Consider the following 17866-nt stretch of genomic DNA (forward strand, 5'->3'; position numbering starts at 1 on the left):
GCTAACTCAGCTGTTGGGGAGCAAGTGACATTCTATTCTGGTGTGCACTAACAGAAAATTGTTAACTAAATTTCAGTTCCAGGTCTATATTGCACCCACCTATGCAATCACATGGATGAGCTACATAGGTGCCATTGAGGGTAATATTTGGCCTGCAGAATCTTTATTTACTGATGAGGGTATACAAACCAGAAAGAACAGAGCTGACTTTTCAGATCCTAGGGTAAGTTTGTAGGGCTCTTAGTTAGGGGAAAATCCATCTTTATAGCTGTGCAAAGTTAATAAGGTTTGATGAAGAAAATAAACAAGAAACTCTGATTTTTTTTTTTTTTTTTTTTTTTTAGAGCAGTGCTCCTCATTAAGGAAGCACTCATTGATATATTTTTGGTTTGAAGGGATGAAAATTCACTAGGAGAATGCATAGTTATCCTTTCGATATTGGGTAATGAGTTCTACCCTCACAAAAAAAAAAAGAAAAAACAAAAACTACCAAAATTCAGAGACCTTTTATCTATTTCTTGACTTGTGCATAAGCGTCAGAGCTCTGTACCTTGACTTCTAGATGTTCAGCTCAGTAGCAATCATTATGACCGGTACAGACTTGTGTTTTTTATGAAGAATCCATATACTGATAAAATAGCGAACAATATAGATTGTCATATTGTCATATGAGACCACTGTCTCATCAACATTGGTGTCCTTTCTCCAGTAGTGGGCAAATACTGGATGCTTTAGGAAGGTGAAAACAAACAGGCAAATGGGCAACAGCTATGAAATGCTCCTTGCCTTTTGTCTAATGCTGTACCTGGGGTGGGGAGGGCCAAGAAGGGGAAGTGCTTTCTTGAGTTTAATGCCTGTGAAAGTGTTGCAGCAGCCAACATACTATGTAATATAACTTTGAGATACCCCTGTCACTAACAGTTAAGAGTAACAGTTTAAGCACAGCCTGTTAAATCCTTTACTCTTTCCAGGCTCTGTTAAATCCTTGCATTTGTTTCATATTCATTTTTCTCACATTTGATTTTCTTGTGGTTTATTTGGCTGATCTAACATTATTAGACTATGGTTGTTTTTGTGCCGTCATTCCATTCTTATTACATACTTTCCCTCTGCGAACCTCTAGCTAAAGCTCTGCAGAGCCTTCGGCTTAACTATATTTTCTGTGCCTTAATCCTTTTTCCCACAACAGTGCATTTTAATATCACAGATTTTTGAAATTCTTGGCTACCGTGATGGGAGTTCAAATGGGATGTGACAGCCAATAGAAACCTCCATGCTAGAAAGCCCCAAACCAAGTTCTAGTAGAAGCATCCCTCTGAAACAGAGACCGGAACATGTATTTTCAGGGTGACTTACTTAAATTCGATTCGTCTTTTTCTTTCCTTGGCAGGGAGAGAGTCTTTGGACCGCACGCTGGAGGGGGCAGCTCAGCCAATGGCAGCTCGGGAAAGCGCTCTTGACTCCACCGTGCATTTACAAGAGATTCCTTTGATCTGACACAGAGTAACGTTTTCCCCTGGCAAAGTCTCTAGAAGCAGCGCCGCGCGGGAGCTTGCTGGGAGTTGTAGTGCGGCTTTTCCGCCTCTGTCCCTGGCACTGGGTGGCGTCCTGAGCCGGCCTGGGACTACATTACCCAGGTAGCCGCTCGGGCGTATTTAAGCAGCCGCGGAGCGACTCTAAAGTGCAGTCACCATGTGGATGTGCTGCTGAGCAAGCTGTGGGCTGAGATTAACCCTCGTCAGCCTCCATCCCTAACGGAACGCAGCGGGGCTGCCTCGGGAACATGGGATTACAAAGCCACTGCTAACCCTCTCCTTGCTGCAGCATCCGGGCAGGCGGAGCCCCTTGTGCAACCAGGTAAGCCCGGGGCAGGTCGCAGGGGAGTGACCTAGACCAGGGGCAGCTGAACTTTCTCGTGGGAGACCCATGAAGCGGCTCTGACCAGGGCTGCAGCTTTGTAGTCCCGTTCCCCCCTCCCGCTTACTTTCATGGCAGGCTTCAATGCTGAGCTGTGTTACATGTCCTCTGATCAGCCTGGGGCTGGGATGGAAGTAGTAACCGATCAGAAAGCAACCCCCCCCCCCTCCCCCGCCAAGTTTAGGACTGTGCAGCAGCAGGAAATAGTTTTGGGGGTGGGGAAAGCAATCCATCAGTCTACCTTGGAGACGATGGGTTTAAATGAACAAGAGGCCAACTTCATGTCTTCTGTTGCATGAAAAGGGGCGGGGGTTGGGGAAGTGTGTGTGTGTGTGTGTGTGTGTGTGTGTATATATATATATATATATATATAGAGAGAGAGAGAGAAGAGATACATGGAGAACTATTAAAAGGAAGCTTTAGAAGGGTGGTGGTAATAGGGAATAGTTGTAAACCAGTGTAGTCAGGTGTCTGGACTATAGAGTGGTGTTTTGTAAACTGCTGCTTAATGGAATGGCTAGTAGATCTGAATACATTCACATTACCTTTTTTGGGTGGCTACAGGTCTTTATGCAAGTTGGCATCGGATAGCAAACTTCTTAACTAGTCTTGCAGAAAATATGTGTTTTAAGAGGTTAAGTGATTAGTCTGGTTGCTTTTGGTATTTTGAAAATCAGATTGAGCAGCGGCAGGCTGAAAATTGCCTTCTGTTCACGTGTAGCAGCATGGGGAAATGTGTTTATCTTCCTGAAACTAACTTCTTTAATTTTTAGCAAGTTAACCCATCTGTCACAGAGGTTAAGAGTTCTGGTCATGATATCTGCTCTTCGCTTCCCAGCTTGGGAGTGCTGCAGTGCCGATCATTCAACCTGACCTGACAGGTGGGCATGGGGACTTGGCAACATGGGCAGGTAACACTGGTCCCCAAAAAGTACACCCAATTCCATCACTGAGGATAAGGGAGTACATTGCTCCCAAGAGGTAATCCTTTCCCTTGATTTAGAGGTACATGGATAATGGAAACTTGCTGTATCCAGTCCTTTTAGGCTGGAGAAAAGATTGCAGGAGTTGAGGGCCAGGGTGCCTGAGAATCCTTAAAGCATCACCCCATAAAAACCAAACCAAAAAAAGCACTTAAATACATACAGTATAATAGCAACTTACCTGGAATGCAGGGCAGCTGTATTGAATGTAGTGTGGAAAGGAAGCATCTGTTATTTACTATTTACCATTTATATAAAACACACTGGTTTAGATCTCAGGTGTGTTGTGTTATTACTAGTTGCATTTCATAGATATAGAAACTGAGGCACAGAAGTGAAGTGACTTGCACAGGGCTGAAGAGGGAGTCAGTGGCAGAGACGGGCTTGGAACTCCAGAGTTCCTGCTTCCCAGCCCCCTGATTAGCCCATACAATTGCAGTGTCTGAATACCAGAAAACCATTTTATGTGATTAAACAATTGCTACTTTAAAGTTGTATTGAAATATTTGTTCTGAATAACACAGTTTAGCTTAATATGTGCAAGCTATGTCTGGTTGTTGGGGTTTATTCCTTCTAAAACCTGGAAGTTATTAGACAACAGTAACTTGTTGTTCTAGATGTCACTCAAATATGAGTGACTCTTGGGCCTCTACAATGATGGTTTAAGGAGTGTGTGCATGTTAGTTAAACTTTTCGTAGCCATTTAAAAAAAAAAACTTGAGACATAATTATAGGGATGTTTGTATTATGTAAATACATGTGAATGCTGTTGCAGACTTGGCTATAGATTTTATTCTTAAATGGTCAAAATCTGGGCAATTGTGGGTGGATATTTCTGAAGGTTTGGTAACTAGTCTAACAGTCTAAATATTTAGCTGTTTCCTGGACTACAATAACTGGACTATATTAAAAAAAAAAAAAGTGAAATGCTTCACAGCTCTGTGCTGTTTGCATCCTGTTGATAAAAGCCTAATTATTGCTAGTTGCTTTGTACATTTTTTAAATATGGTTGGTTGTTGTTTTTAAGTCTGTCTTGTAGTTCATTTATTTGAATGTGTAAATATGTTATAGCTGGCATAATGCAATAGCTTGTGGTTTAACAGGAGGAAGTAAGGGGCCTTTCCTATAAAATATTATGTATGTAACAGTCCTCTTAGTGCAACAGTTATGGTTTAGCGGGCAGTCTCTTCCCTCTGATACATGCACAAACCCGTATGTGCTCTTATTGATCTCTGTGGGATTTGTCTTCATATATTTGGGGATAGAATCTGGCTCCAGGTGGGAATAATGTTGAAAACAAAACTATTCCAGTTGTTGCATCTGATGTGTCTTTTGTCACACCGTCCAACAGCCTGGATTTGTGCAGTCAAGATCGAGTGGAATGTACTACAATATGTGTAATAATAAATCCGAAAAGGAGGAACTTCTAATACAAGCCCAACCACAACAAACCTTTTGCTCCCTAAATTCAGGCATTGCTTGGCTTCAGTAGTTTGGCACAGCAAGATGTTAAATGTTGGTATTCTATCATGATCTCTTAAACCTCTGCTCAGAGCATATTGAACAAACTTCTATACTCCTCCCTCCTCCCCCCCCCCCCGATTATTTTTGCTTAGGCAGCCTCATGAATGTGCACGTCACAAACAACTAAATGGCATAACTCTTTCCCCAAAGAGCCTACAGTCTAAATGCCCAATCTTGCATACTTGTGTGAATAAAGGCTACAAGATTGGGCTCTTTAAGGTTTAACCTCTTAAAATTACGGAAATGGCTCTCTTGGATAAGTTATAGAGGCCTTGTCCATTGTATAAGGCCCCACTTTGCTCTAAACTAATTTTGAGACACAGAAAATCTTCCAGGTTCTAAGTAAAATGTCACCATTATTACAAGTATAAATTCTTTTGCTTCTGTTAATCTGACAGATAATGTGTTGCGCTGTTGTGCTCATAGTGCAGAGCTGGTGACCTAACACTAGCCTGACTGCTACTGACAATTGGTGCTACTGCTCCCATTGAAAGGTTTGGCATGACAAGGCATTCTGCAAATTGCACTTGTTGTCAAAGAAAATATCAACATTAAAGTTCAGCTCAATAGAAAACTGGGCTTGGAAGGGGGTTTGTGTATGTGGAAATCCATGCATGTGAAATAGAAAAGGGGGGAGATTATGATTGAGAAAACTACTCCAGTGTTGTTCAGAACAAGATATTAAAGGATGACTATCAACTTGGCTATATTAAAAATCTGACCTATTTCTAATAGGTTCTCTCTTGGGTGAATAATCCAGTTTGAAAAATATTGTTTTTCTTTAAATCCACCATTCTTTCATTGAGATTAAAAACTGTTTGTTTTTTGCTGGCTGTGCAACAGTAGTCAATAACTATTGAAACACGGTGCTATCTTGACCCCTTTGATGCTGATGAAGTAAATAGTAAGATTGACTTCTGTTTGCCTTGGAAACGTGAGAGGAGACAAAGTGTGGGAAATGGGATCTCTTTTTAAAAAATACCAGCTATGGAGGGTGAAAGAGAGCTCTACAATAATGAACCCCTTGTCAGTGGGTATCTTAAGTAACTAAGGCTGGAGACCGGCTTCTGGTTGGCAAGGTCATGCTGTCCTTGGGCAAACTCAATTCAATGGCAAGAGTGCATTGAGACTAGTAAGTGGAGTGTCGTGACTTGCAATTATGGCCTGTGGCATAAACATGGTGGAATCTGCCAGTCTTAGCTATAGCACTTGGGATCAAGATCCTTTCAGATCCCATGAGCAAAGTAGGGTATTGCAAAGAACATATAGAGTCGAAAAGAGCATAGGAAGTGATGTTGGCAGTGAATTCATCACTTCACCTTATGATTCCTCAGAAATACCATAGTATTCTAGGGCAGTGGTTCTCAACCAGGGGCCCGGGAGCAGACTTCAGGGGGTCTGCCAAGCAGGGCTAGCATTAGACTCACTGGGGCCCAGAATGGAAAGCTGAAACCCCACTGTATGGGTCTGAAGCCCGGTGCCCTGAACCCTGTCAAAGCCTGAGCAATATAGCTTTGTGGCGGCCCCCTGTGGTATGGGCCCCAGACAATTGCCCTGTTTGCTACCCCTAATGCTGGCCCTGGCTTTTATATGCAAAAAAAAAAACAAAAAAACAGTTGTTGTGGCACACATGGGCCATGGAGGTTTTTATAGCATGTTGAGGGGGGCCTCAGAAAGAAAAAGATTGAGAACCGATGTTCTAGGGTGATCACCACAGACTCTGAAATAGCTCTATTGTATGATGCCCATCAGAATGGGAATGTGGGAGGAATACCTGTGGAAGTGCCTGCCATGTATAGTCACTTCTTGTAAGTGGAGGTGCTAGCCCAATTCCAATCTGGGTGATCTACCTGCTTATTATTATTTATTATTATTTCCTATTTGTATTACAATAGAATCTAGAGGCCCCAACTGAGATTTGGGCACAATTGTTCTAGGCACCGTACAAACACATCATATGAAACAATCCCTGTCTTGAAGATCTGACAACCAGAGTTGGAAGGGAAATGGAGGCACAGATAAGTAAAGTGACTTGCCAAATGTCATAAAATCCAGAAGTCAGGGCAATTGACTGGGATTCGATCTGCTAGATCATGTTGCCTCTCATATATCTAAAGTGTCTCCCACAGTGCCTTGTTGAACACCACATTCTTCCTTTCCTGCTTAAAATTAGCATGCGGTGTTGTGTACGGTATACTGGCTTCAGTCTCACCCCAGAGGAGGCTGCACCTCAGAGAGTGACGTGAGCTTCATAGGTATAATTGATATATTGATTTGCAAAACACCCTGGGATCCTGTGGCATGAAAGGTGTCCTATAAATGTAAATATTGGTTTGGCTACATTTTAAGGGCAGGAGGTATCTTGAGATCCCATGGGAAGCAGAGTGATGCTAATGCTTCTACTGTATCAGCTACTCCAGCTGCTGTTCGTTATTAAAGGCTATGTGGGTGAGAGGGAGGAAAGGCAGTTTCACCAGATGAACTTATGGAAAGCAGAGGGGCCTACAACTACGTAACCTTCCAACAGCACCATCATTTTCGAAAGTTCAATGTCCCCATCATTTTTATATGGGCACAGTGTTAATTCTCAACACTTTTGCAAGGAAGATCTTATGAAACCTGATTAGAGTTCCTATTGTACATGGGTATTAAAGACCATTCTTTAGAGAAGGTTGGCTGGTGTTTGTTGTTGCTGAAATGAGCTGTCAAACTCATTAGCTTTGATTATTCTTTTTGGCTGAAGCTTTTTCTGTACTCTTGTGTTGGGTCACTTATAATGTGTGGCTGAGGAGATGGAAGCTGATGACCAATGCCTAGAGAAGACTTGGGTGGTAGCGTACATTGTAGTGTATGCTAGCTGGGTACTAATTGAATTGGTAGCTGGAGGATTGGGAAGATCAGTGGACCTTACCTCTAGGTTGCTAGGTCAAATCCTGTCTAGGAGAGCAGTAACCCCCAGTGGATCTTCGGTGACATTAGTCTAGTTCCCAGTGGACAGGTGGGGACACAACAAACCACCAGCACAACTGGCACTTAGTTTGCTGGCTCAGCAGAGGATGAGGATTGACTGGGCATAGAGATAGAACTCCCTTCTCAACTTTACCGGTGGCTGCCTCTGTTTCAGGGATGACGCATCTTGTCAGAGCATCATGGGGGAGGTGTGCTGCACCTGTTCTGTAGCTTCAGCTGCCCAGCTAGTGTCTTTCAAGAGACAAATTCATATGGGAAAAATGAAGCTAATCTAAGCAAATACAGGAGCTGCAATTAGAGCTGAGATGAAGCTGCAAAATTCATCTCTGAATTCTGAACACTTCAGTATTTCAGAATTTTCAGATCTGTGGTTTTTGGTTTGAGCCCGTCGAAAGTTACAATCAAACTAATTTCCCTTCAATGGACAAATGCTTTGCAAATAAGATGTCACTGCAAGTCTAGGCAATGTTTCTCGTGTGCAAGACGCAAATGCATCAGAAAGTGTGCTTTGAAAGAATGCTGTTCTAGTTATCTTGTTTGCAGCTCACAGCAGTTGTGGTTATAGACGAGGATGCAGCTACATTAATATGTAGAATGTTGTAGAAAATTAAATTTTTATACCTCATGGACCATCTTATGGAACAGAACATCAAAGAATAGTAAACTGCTCTGAGAAGAGAGAGAGGGCCAAAATGAAGACACTGTCTGAGTTAAGGAATTACATGAGTCTACTGCTTTTGAAATGAACTAAGTACTAGAGTGAGAACTTAAACGGATCCTTTTCTCTTCTTCATCCAGCCTTGTGCAAGATGTCTGGAGCCAGAACAAAGTAATTTTTGTGTGTGAGCATCTAGAGGAATACAGATGACCACAGCATACCAAGAAATAGCCACTGCCTTTTTTTTTTTTTCGTATCTGAGATTTCTTTTACTGCAGTTTAATAGAAATACTAGTAAAATGCTGGTGCTGTAGATTTTAGATCCTGCACTATTGCATCTACAACTTGATAAAACTCTAATGTCAGCAGAGATGCGATGATGAACCTGACATTGGGTTTGTATAAGTATGCCCTTCACAGTTCTATTGAAGTCAAAGGTGCATAGCTCTGGTTGCAGGCATGGGGCTAGTGATAGTAATAGGCTAGTGATTCTTAGCTTAAAGAGATGCCTGAACTTATCTTATTTAAATAACTTGACGGTGCTTGGTCACTGTTCAGACGGCAAAGGTTAAGCAGATTCTGCTGCTAATGCTCTTTACGAGCTAAGTTGGTGCAGTATCTGGAAGAACCTTTGCTTAGAAGAAGAGCTCGGGCTTCCATTCTATAAAACAACAACTTGGAGTACAGTGGGAATCCAGCATGTACAAGTCAAAACAGGAACCGGAACCTTCATCTGTAAATGAGTCCAACTGGTATTGCTATTTTTATTCGCAATTCTTTAAGTAGGTTCACTGGCTACCAGTGGTGCTCTGCAGAGCATGTGGTAGTCATGTGGCGCTAGCGGCTCCTCCTCTACAGCTCTTCTAATAGGTATCCAGGCTCTTCATTGCAGAACCTGGATGCCTGTAGAAGCATCTATAAAAGAGAAGCAGTAAGTTTCACCTCCCCTAGTGGCTGCTGCAGCTAAAGAAGACAGAGAAGACTACAAAGCCTTCAGCAGGAAGAGAGCTGCTAGTGGAAGGAAAGAGTCCGGTGCATTGCCAGTGGGGACTCAAAGCTGCAAGGAGCTGGACCAGATCCTAGATCTAGACCCAGGAGCTGCCAGAAGGACCGGAGCTTCCACAATGAGGTGCATTTGAAGGAAAAGGAAGCAGTGGGGAGCAGGGCACGGAGGAGTAGGAGATGAGAATGATGGAAGTATTGGGCAAGTAGGGCGAGATGGGTTGAAGCAAGGGGCATAAGGGATTGTCGGATTTGTTATGGGGAAAGGAACATGTTCTGGATGTTAGAGGTTGTGTACATTCAGCCGGTATCATATTTGCCACAGAACTTAGGTCATGTGAGGTAACAATGAGCTCAGGATTTTGGGGATGGGGGAAAGTCAAGAGGAGAGACTACTGGTGAAGGTTTAGATGTGTAGAGAGGGTGAGATTAGAAACTACCCTACTTTTTGCTCCCCTCCCCAGCTTTCTTCTTTGGCCAAGCTCCAGTAGACCATATACAGCGTGTTTTTTGTTACCTGCCACATTGGCCTCCTCTGCTTCCCTTGGCATAGTCCAACTCTCTCCTTTTAATATATTAAAATACTCTGAATAACATTGTGTGCTTTGAGGCATCTAAGCTGCTTTCTCCCTTCTGTGTTAGAGCCAGTAGGTATCGACTTTATTAAGCACTTCTTACTCTTAATAGAATTAACGAGACACTGTCAGGACATACTTGGTCTGAAACTTTAAAAACGATTTTTAGCCTGATAGGTGTCCCTCTAATGGGGATTCTTTTCTTTGAGCTTTCCACAGACGTCTGTCAATAAAGTCTGCTAGTTGCATTTCTTACAGTAGCCATCCAAATTGATATTCAAACTAGCCTATCAAAGCATAGTTCTACTTAGCGCATTGTTACCACAGCTTGACTTTCAGCCTTGTTTTTCCGTAAGAGGAACAGATAATCCACATTGCTGTTTGACATGTTGTACATCCCTTCTGACTAGGGTGGGCTTGGCAAACCAAGAAAGGGGTGCAGATAAAGAAAAGGAAAGGGTGTAGCTGAGGTTTTCTTGTCAGTGTTAATGACTTATTTGGGTTTACGTCGGTAAGATGATTAAATGTCTCATCTCTTTTTGTAAAGAACTTGAGCATCTGTATGATATCGTCGGTAAAGTATAATATTCAATTATATTTAAGTGACAAACTACATGAATTCAGCATACTGGAACTTCCTCACTTTTATGCATGAAAAATACCTGCCAATGCCATACCCCTGTATCAACTTGGATTCTTGCTTTTAATTTCTTTGCTTCAAGAAAAGGGTGAGACCGAGCTGCTGACTGACAGGCTTCAGTCTGAAGGTATATCTACACTGTGAAGTTGTGGACAAAACTTTTGTCTTTCACGGGTATTTAAAAAAGCCCCTCCGATAAAAGACAAAAGTTTTGTTGATGCAAGTGGCAGTGTGAACGGGGCTTTGTCTGCCGACAAAGCTAACGCCACTTGCAGGTCTGGAAGTATTTTGTCGGCAAAAGTGCCAACAAAGTACTGACAGAGCGTTTATACCCGCTGACTTTCAGCGACAAGGCTGTGTCGACACAGCCTTGTCGCTAAAAGCTGAGTGGTGTAGACAAGCCCTCAAGGACACTTTTTTTTATCTTAATGAAAGAAGTCAAGCAGTGTGATCTAGAGCTCAGGGCACTGGGCTGGGAATCAGGAGACCTGGCTTTTTAATCTTGGCTCTGACACCGACCTGCTGTGTGACCTTGAGCAAGTCATATCCCTTCTCTGTGCCTTTGTTTCCCTTCACATCCTCTGTCTTGCTGGGTTAGATTGCAAGTTTTTCAGGATAGTCCCCTACTTCAGTACAAATAATAAGGGGAGAAAAAAGTGATTACTGAAGGTGCACTGTGTTGTCTCTTTCTCACAAGCTGCCTTGCCAAATGGCAATTGTTCTGCAGTCAGCAGACTCCTGGACAGAGATGATTGCAGTAGGCGGAAGATGAAATCATACACTAGATAGTTAGTTATCCGGTGTTGATACCCTTTAATGTGTAATCACTCAAATATCTCCATGTCTGATTCTGCAGTACAAAGCCTTATCGGAAAAGCTGACAGTACTCCTTAGCCCCTTCTAATGCCCTTTGAAAGTGTGTAAGAGACAGTGGCAGGACCTAACCCCGCAGGTATGTTGGATCCCTATGCTGCCAGCTCTGCGTATATTACCAAGAGAGCTTGTATTTGAGCTAGTGCAAAAATTTACTCTAATGTGGACTTTGAGTGCCAGTCAAGTCAAGAGGCTATGGATGGCTGCTCAATGCATGGAAATGATTGACAGTCAAGAGGTATCAGCTTACACTGTATTACTGTGAGCTCTGCACATTTAATCTTTCCATGTAGAATGCATACGTGTGTGTGAAGCATCTTTGAACTTTAAGAACAAAATATTTTCACATGTGCCAGACCTGGAGCTTATACATGAAACGCTTTTTTTTTTTTTTTTTTTTTTTTGAATTCTGCAACCCCCAAAACAGTCGTTAATTTAAAAAAAAAGCATGGTGAATAAGCACTCCCTCCTCTTCCTTACCCCTCCTTTCCTTAGCTGTTTTCAATGCAGAATGGAATTCTTACTAATCTCTTCCTCACAGCCCCTGGCCAGGGAGGGAGCAAAGGAACCAACCTTTTCAGAACAAAGATGAGAAACGTCAGGTCTCAGTGTCCATTTCAGAAAAACTAGATTTGCCGTAGGGACTGATTCAGAATGTTGGGGACTCATCCAAAGGTGATATCACAGAGGTCAATAGACTTTGGGCTTTGAATTAGGCCCTGGGTGCTGCTTTGGTCCGAGTTATAGCCTCATCATTGCAAAGTTATAGGATTCTGGGCACAGACAATGATCCATCCTTTAGATGTTGGGTGATTTTAATGCTATAGCTATTTTTCACTTTGCCTTTCTTTTCCCCAATGGAAACTCACCTTAGTTTCTGATGAAAGAAAGTTTAAAACATGAACTTCCACTCCAGATTACTTGGCCTGTCTAATGGAATAAAGTCTATGCAGTTAAGTATAGTTTAGGACTCTAATCTTATCTAGTTAAACTGTGTAAGTAGTGAAAAAGACAGCAAAAACGCTCAGTGAAGTGCTTCCCCTATTTCAGCAATGATGCAACTAAAATTGCCAATTTCTATTTACTTTCGATGTGCTCTCTATTGCTCAATTATCATAATAGCGAAATGAAAGGATCACTGGCATGCAAGGCACAGCAAGTAGCTTTTTAGCTCAAAACAAAACAAACATTGCTGGAACTGTCTCCTTTCAAAGATTAGGACTCCTGTGTTTTTTCTCTTCCCTCTCCCCCCCCCACCCAACCCAATTTCTGGAAATAAAACCACCACCAAAGAGGCTTATTTGATTTTATTTATTTTTATGAAAAGGATTTTTAGATGTAGGTTCAAGTATTTAAAATACTACGCAAGGTAAACATGAGAGATTAGGTATCTGTAAAATACTGTGAAATGCCCGACATCTCGTTAAGGTAGCAGATACTTGTCATTTTTGCCCCACACACTGTATTGTTTGTTCTAGTTCAGTTGTTGTTAGGAATTGCACTTGCATAGGAAGATGGGTGAAAGCCTCTTAACATGCAGAGTTTGAATTACAAAGTATCAGATTTATACTACATTTGCTACAGTCTTTTGAGGTCAAGGGGCTATGATTTGCTTTGAATCCTATGTAAAGTTTCAGAGTAGCAGCCGTGTTAGTCTGTATCCGCAAAAAGAAGAACAGGAGGACTTGTGGCACCTTAGAGACTAACAAATTTATTAGAGCATAAGCTTTCGTGGACTACAGCCCACTTCTTCGGATGCATATCTATGCATCCGAAGAAGTGGGCTGTAGTCCACGAAAGCTTATGCTCTAATAAATTTGTTAGTCTCTAAGGTGCCACAAGTCCTCCTGTTCTTCTTTTTTTGAATCCTATGTTTAGGTCCAGTCCTCCTTCATATGAGACCTCTCATTGAAGCCAGTGGGATCATGGCGGAGCTTCATCCTTTAGTTGCACAAGGTTATAAAGGTGGTATTGGCAATGCAAGAGTTAAATGTTTAACCCTGTTTGCAGAACCTTGTGTTCAGGATGATCATTTCTATGTCTGAATTTTACAGTTCTTCTAAGATTTGTATAGAAAGGCCAGGCTATAGTGTCAGTATGCACAAGGTAATCGGCAATATTTGCATAAGCAGTTGAAAGTGCTCCATGTATCTCTTTGATGATAAAAGTTTGGACAAATAATTGCAAGGAAGTTTTCCGCCACTGTTAAGAGCCTGTTTTTTGACAAATGAAGGTTTCAGTCCCGTAACTATCCCAATGCTCAGTAAGAATGTAGCACACTCTGCTCCATGGTCCTACACCTTGCATTACAGGCTGATGTTCAGCTATGTATCCTATAGGGGACAGGTAGAAGGGCAAACTGAAACTTCCAGAACAGGGAGTTCCTGTACAGATTAATTCACTGTCTGGATTCAGCTAACTGGTATTTTCAAGTCCATTATCTTAGAACAATAATGCTATAGAACTGCAAAATGACCTGCAAACCAGTGCTTTGGAATTCTCATGAGGCTGAAACAGGTTTCTGCTTTTAATTATTTCAAGGCAACTTCTCGGAGAGAGTGAAACTTAATTCTTGCCTAATGAACAATACACATTTCAAATAAAACCTATTTAAAGTTTTTAGGTCCAAATCTTTAATTGAATTGATAACTTTAATAACATTTAAGGTCATGACTACACTTGTGCCGCTGTAAATGCAGCTACGTGAACACTCTATGCCAACGGGAGAGAGCTCTCCTGTCAGCATAATAAAAACAGCTCAATGAGCAGCGGTAGCTATGTTGGCCAGAGGGTGTTTTTGTTGTTGTTTTTTGTTTTGTTTTTTCCCCACGCTCCTGAGGGGAAAAAGTTAGGCCATGTCTACACTAGAACTTACATTGGCAAAAGTCAAATGTTGCTAAGGAATTCTTTTGGAAAAAAAAGTTTAACCTTTTAATATTTTTAAGGATGTGTGTGTCGAAAAAAATATTCTACCTAACAGTCCATGCTTCATGCCTAACTTTTAAAAATTAGAACGTTCATCTTTAAAACTTCCTTTCTCCCAGCCCAAATATAATATTTATCTCTAAATTGGATGCTTATGATTAGGAGGAAAAGAGTGTGTTTATTTTTTAAGTTCCATATTGATGCTGCAGTTGTTGCTTCCATCTTGAGTTAAGCCTGTCAATGCAGGTTCAGAGGAAATGGGATTTTTGTTTGTACCTTATTATCATGTTTGCTCCTTCTGGGCTTTTGGTGCTGTCAACATAGCTCAGGGCTCTGAATGTTATAACTGCCAAACTGCTGGTATCTCCTTATGATTTGGTTTCATTATTGAAATCCAGTAGCTGCACCCAGAAAGAATCTTTGTTTTAATCTTCAACTTAAACACGGGGAGGAATACATTGTTTCATGACCTGGCGCCTCCCATGTTCTTTTTCTGATGTCTTCAGGTAACTTTTTTTTTTTTCATTTCTCTTATCCAAAATTTTGTGTGGTGGTGGTGATGGGGCAGGAGGATCACTGTTAAAAGACTCTGATTCTACTTGTTCTCAGGAGAAGTTTTTTGTTTTTGTTTTGTTTTTTACTAGTTTTTGTGTACAGCATTAGCTAATTACTCAGTTGGCACTTGCATATCTAAAATAAACAAATTGCCAGGCAGTTGTTCTGTTTACAATAGCCTAATTGCTTTTTGAATTGAAAAGCATTTATACTTTTAACCATAAACACTAGTTACTGTTCATGTGTGCAGGAGTTCCTCCCCCCTTATAGAACTGTACAAATATCGTATTTTATGATGTCTAGTATGCATCTTGAACTATTCCGTTTATATGTGATGAGGAAGGGTTTTCTTGTGGACTTGGAGACGGGACACCTGAGACATTGGACATGTTGGCCACAAGAGGGAAACCTTCCTGTTTGTCAGTGTGGCCTAAGTGTGACATGAATCTGGGCCAAGACTTCAAAGGAAAAATTATTGATTAAGTGCCACAACTTCTGGGTGCCTGATTTGAGACAGTTTAAAGAGGCTTTACTCAGAGGGTGGATGCTCATCGCTTTCTGAAAATCAAGGCCCCTTTAAGTTGGACACCCAAAGTTCCTATCTGTGCTTTGGAAATCTTGGCTTTATGTTTTGACCCAAAATACCCCAACATAAGTAAAATACAGCTGAATGCCAAAGACATGATTCAAAACAACAGACCAAAAGCTTCAGGGCTTTTTTTTTTTTTTAATTGATAAGCCCTATGTCCAGTGAATCCAAATATAAGTTTGTGCTCCTTGATGCAAGGGGGAGGGGGAAAGCTCATTTCCTGGTAGCTAATCATTTTCAGCCTTGTTGAAATACAAATGCCTAATCAGTCAGGAGATGCTTGTTTTTTGTAGGTGTTCATAAGCCTCTGTCAGATCGGGAAACTAACTAGCTGGAAGCAAACTAAACTCACTCAGTAATTTTTCTCATTACCTGTAAATCTTAGATATGGGAAGGCTTGTTGGATAATTTAGTCCATCATTCCACCTGCCAGTTCAGCATGTTCCTGAGTACTGTCCAATCTAAAAAATTGTGAGCACATGTTTAAGTTCAGTGTCATACATGTTGTTTGGTAGTCCTTAGTTATACAAGAGTGTAACATAAGTAGACAGTGTTCAATTTCATCAGCTTCTACCTTCTCCCCCTTAGTGATAGGGAGGGTCTGATCCTGCACTATTAAATTTGGGCTGGTGTGAAGACTTTGTTATTTAGTTTGCAAAGTTCATGAAAGCTTCAGTGAAGTGACGGATGATAAAGGTCTATTCCTAATAGAGACTCCCTGAATCCTCTCCAGGGTTATAAATTACTTTTGTCAAGGGTAAATCTGGTTAAATTTGAGTTTCCTTAAACATGTAAATTCTTTGATATGGAAGACTGAATAATACCAGAGGTATGTTTGAAAGTTACTGTCCTGTTCTTAAGCCTGGCTTTGGACAGAGCATCTGGGATTTCAATTTTTCATATTCTGGATGCCCGAGAAAGACATTCTTGACGTCTCTATTGGAAGTCAGTAGTTTTGACCTCTACATTCTTCAGCGTACAGCTGTGATGAACATTGATGCCTTTTCTAAAGTAAAATGATCTTAAAGGCCTCTTCCCTAGGGAGATAACTAGTGCACTGCTGTGGGAAGAGTAGTTCACGTCCTGTGTTATCCAGTTCCTCCTACCCAAGTCCTTCTTCTCTGGACATGTGTGTTTTTTTGTTTTGTTTTTTTTATAACTGAAAATTTTAGTGTGTGTGTGTACTCAAAAGCTACAATACAGTAAGGCTACGTTTTTTTTTCAACCCTGATTACATAAAGTCAGGCTACTAAATGCATATTTAAGGACTGAAATATGTGGCTGGATTTCCCCCCTCCCCACCAGTAGTGCTGAGTATCTGCAGCTCCCGCTGACTTCAGTGTTTTGCTCAGTAAATGTAAAGTGGTCCTCATTGTACGTGCCCGGGTGTATGTGTGTATGCCTACATAGGGACTGGGGAGCCTGACTTCAGGAACCCAGATCTGGAAATCTTGTCATAATGCTGAAGTGTGCAGTTGAAATCCAACCGAGGAAAAGGGAAAGATAATATTTCTACTGAAGCTCACTCAACCACTCTGTTACCTCAAGGGGAAGAAGGTAACGCTTCAAAGAAAATACTAGAGAGACGGTAAAGGGAAGATATAACAGGGAAAGCCGTTTTTCTCAGAAGCACAGACTCGGCTCCCTTCCGTGTCTGTCACCGGTGGATTTAGCTACCCATGAAATAGAATAAAATAAAGAGAAGACAAGATAATATGGTGCAAATAAAGGTAAGTGTATTAGGGATAAAACGTACAGAAAACTGGGAAGAACGGGGGGGGGGGGAGGAGAAATACAAGAATAACACAGTAAAACGGCAAAACCACGAATCAGTAAAACTGAATCAGTGACTGACTCTAAGAGCTTGGAGCTCAGGCCCATAAACCCTCCCGTGGGATTCTACAAAACAATAAACAATACCCCAACACAGAAACCTTTCTCCTAATTGCTCTGATGTAGCAGATGTCACGTACAGGCGTGATGCCCAGGACCTACAACTCTTGGACTGATTTAGAGTCCTTGAGGAGGAACACTGTGGAGTCCAGATGACTGATGGTTCTCGTTGCTGGCGAGGACACCCTCTGGGATGATGGACACCAGGAAATGCAGAATATAGGAATGACGATGACAGGACTCCTCTTCCTCAACACACTGCGGGATAGATGTTGTTCTTCGATCTCAGCTCTGGAGCTCTGCGAAGACCCGACCCTGTACAAGCTGTCGCTGGAATGGATAGCCCCGCGCAGGCGCTGAACAAGTCCTTATATAGCCTTTTTGGCAGGAAGAGTTCTGAGGTGATGGAACACGGAGGGTTAGACGTGGTGGGAAAAACCAGTTCTGACTGGTTTGAGCTAGAGTCTTTGTGGTAAACAAGTCCCCTTTCAAAGATGGAGTTCAAAGTCAGAGTTCATATACTCCATTTTGAATTTCAGTTTAAAATCAGTGATTCACTTCAGTATTTTAAAAACATCTTATTTATAGCTAATTGAAACAGTACATTCCATCTAACAACTCTGCATATCATGTATGTTTTCGGGCATATGTTTTAAAACCTCAAAATATTAAGCTCCACATCTGCGAAGAGAAACAAGAATGGACTATGCATCAGGTATACACTGTGGCTGTATGAGTTAATGTTGATGAAGGAGCCTTTAG

The 17866-nt window shown here is 41.6% G+C and overlaps 2 protein-coding genes across 9 annotated transcripts in view; one reads left to right on the top strand and one right to left on the bottom strand.

Annotated features, from left to right (window-relative positions):
* SUMF1 (sulfatase modifying factor 1) overlaps positions 1 to 1494 on the bottom strand; it is an 80441-nt gene extending 78947 nt beyond the window's left edge. Inside the window, exon 1 of one of the 2 annotated variants that reach the window (XM_024105019.3) lies at positions 1357 to 1494. The gene's annotated coding sequence lies outside the window, so the exon portion shown is untranslated. The remainder of the gene's footprint in view (positions 1 to 1356) is intronic. The other variant, XM_024105020.3, reaches the window with a different exon arrangement.
* ITPR1 (inositol 1,4,5-trisphosphate receptor type 1) overlaps positions 1 to 17866 on the top strand; it is a 256740-nt gene that overhangs the window by 4203 nt on the left and 234671 nt on the right. Inside the window, exon 1 of one of the 7 annotated variants that reach the window (XM_065552925.1) lies at positions 1724 to 1857. The exons of the other annotated variants lie outside the window; for them this stretch is intronic. The gene's annotated coding sequence lies outside the window, so the exon portion shown is untranslated. Of the gene's footprint in view, positions 1 to 1723; positions 1858 to 17866 lie in introns of those variants that run through there. 7 annotated transcript variants of the gene reach the window in all.

This window comes from Chrysemys picta, chromosome 7, assembly GCF_011386835.1.
Source record: "Chrysemys picta bellii isolate R12L10 chromosome 7, ASM1138683v2, whole genome shotgun sequence".
In the NCBI taxonomy this organism is placed as follows: Eukaryota; Metazoa; Chordata; order Testudines; family Emydidae; genus Chrysemys; species Chrysemys picta.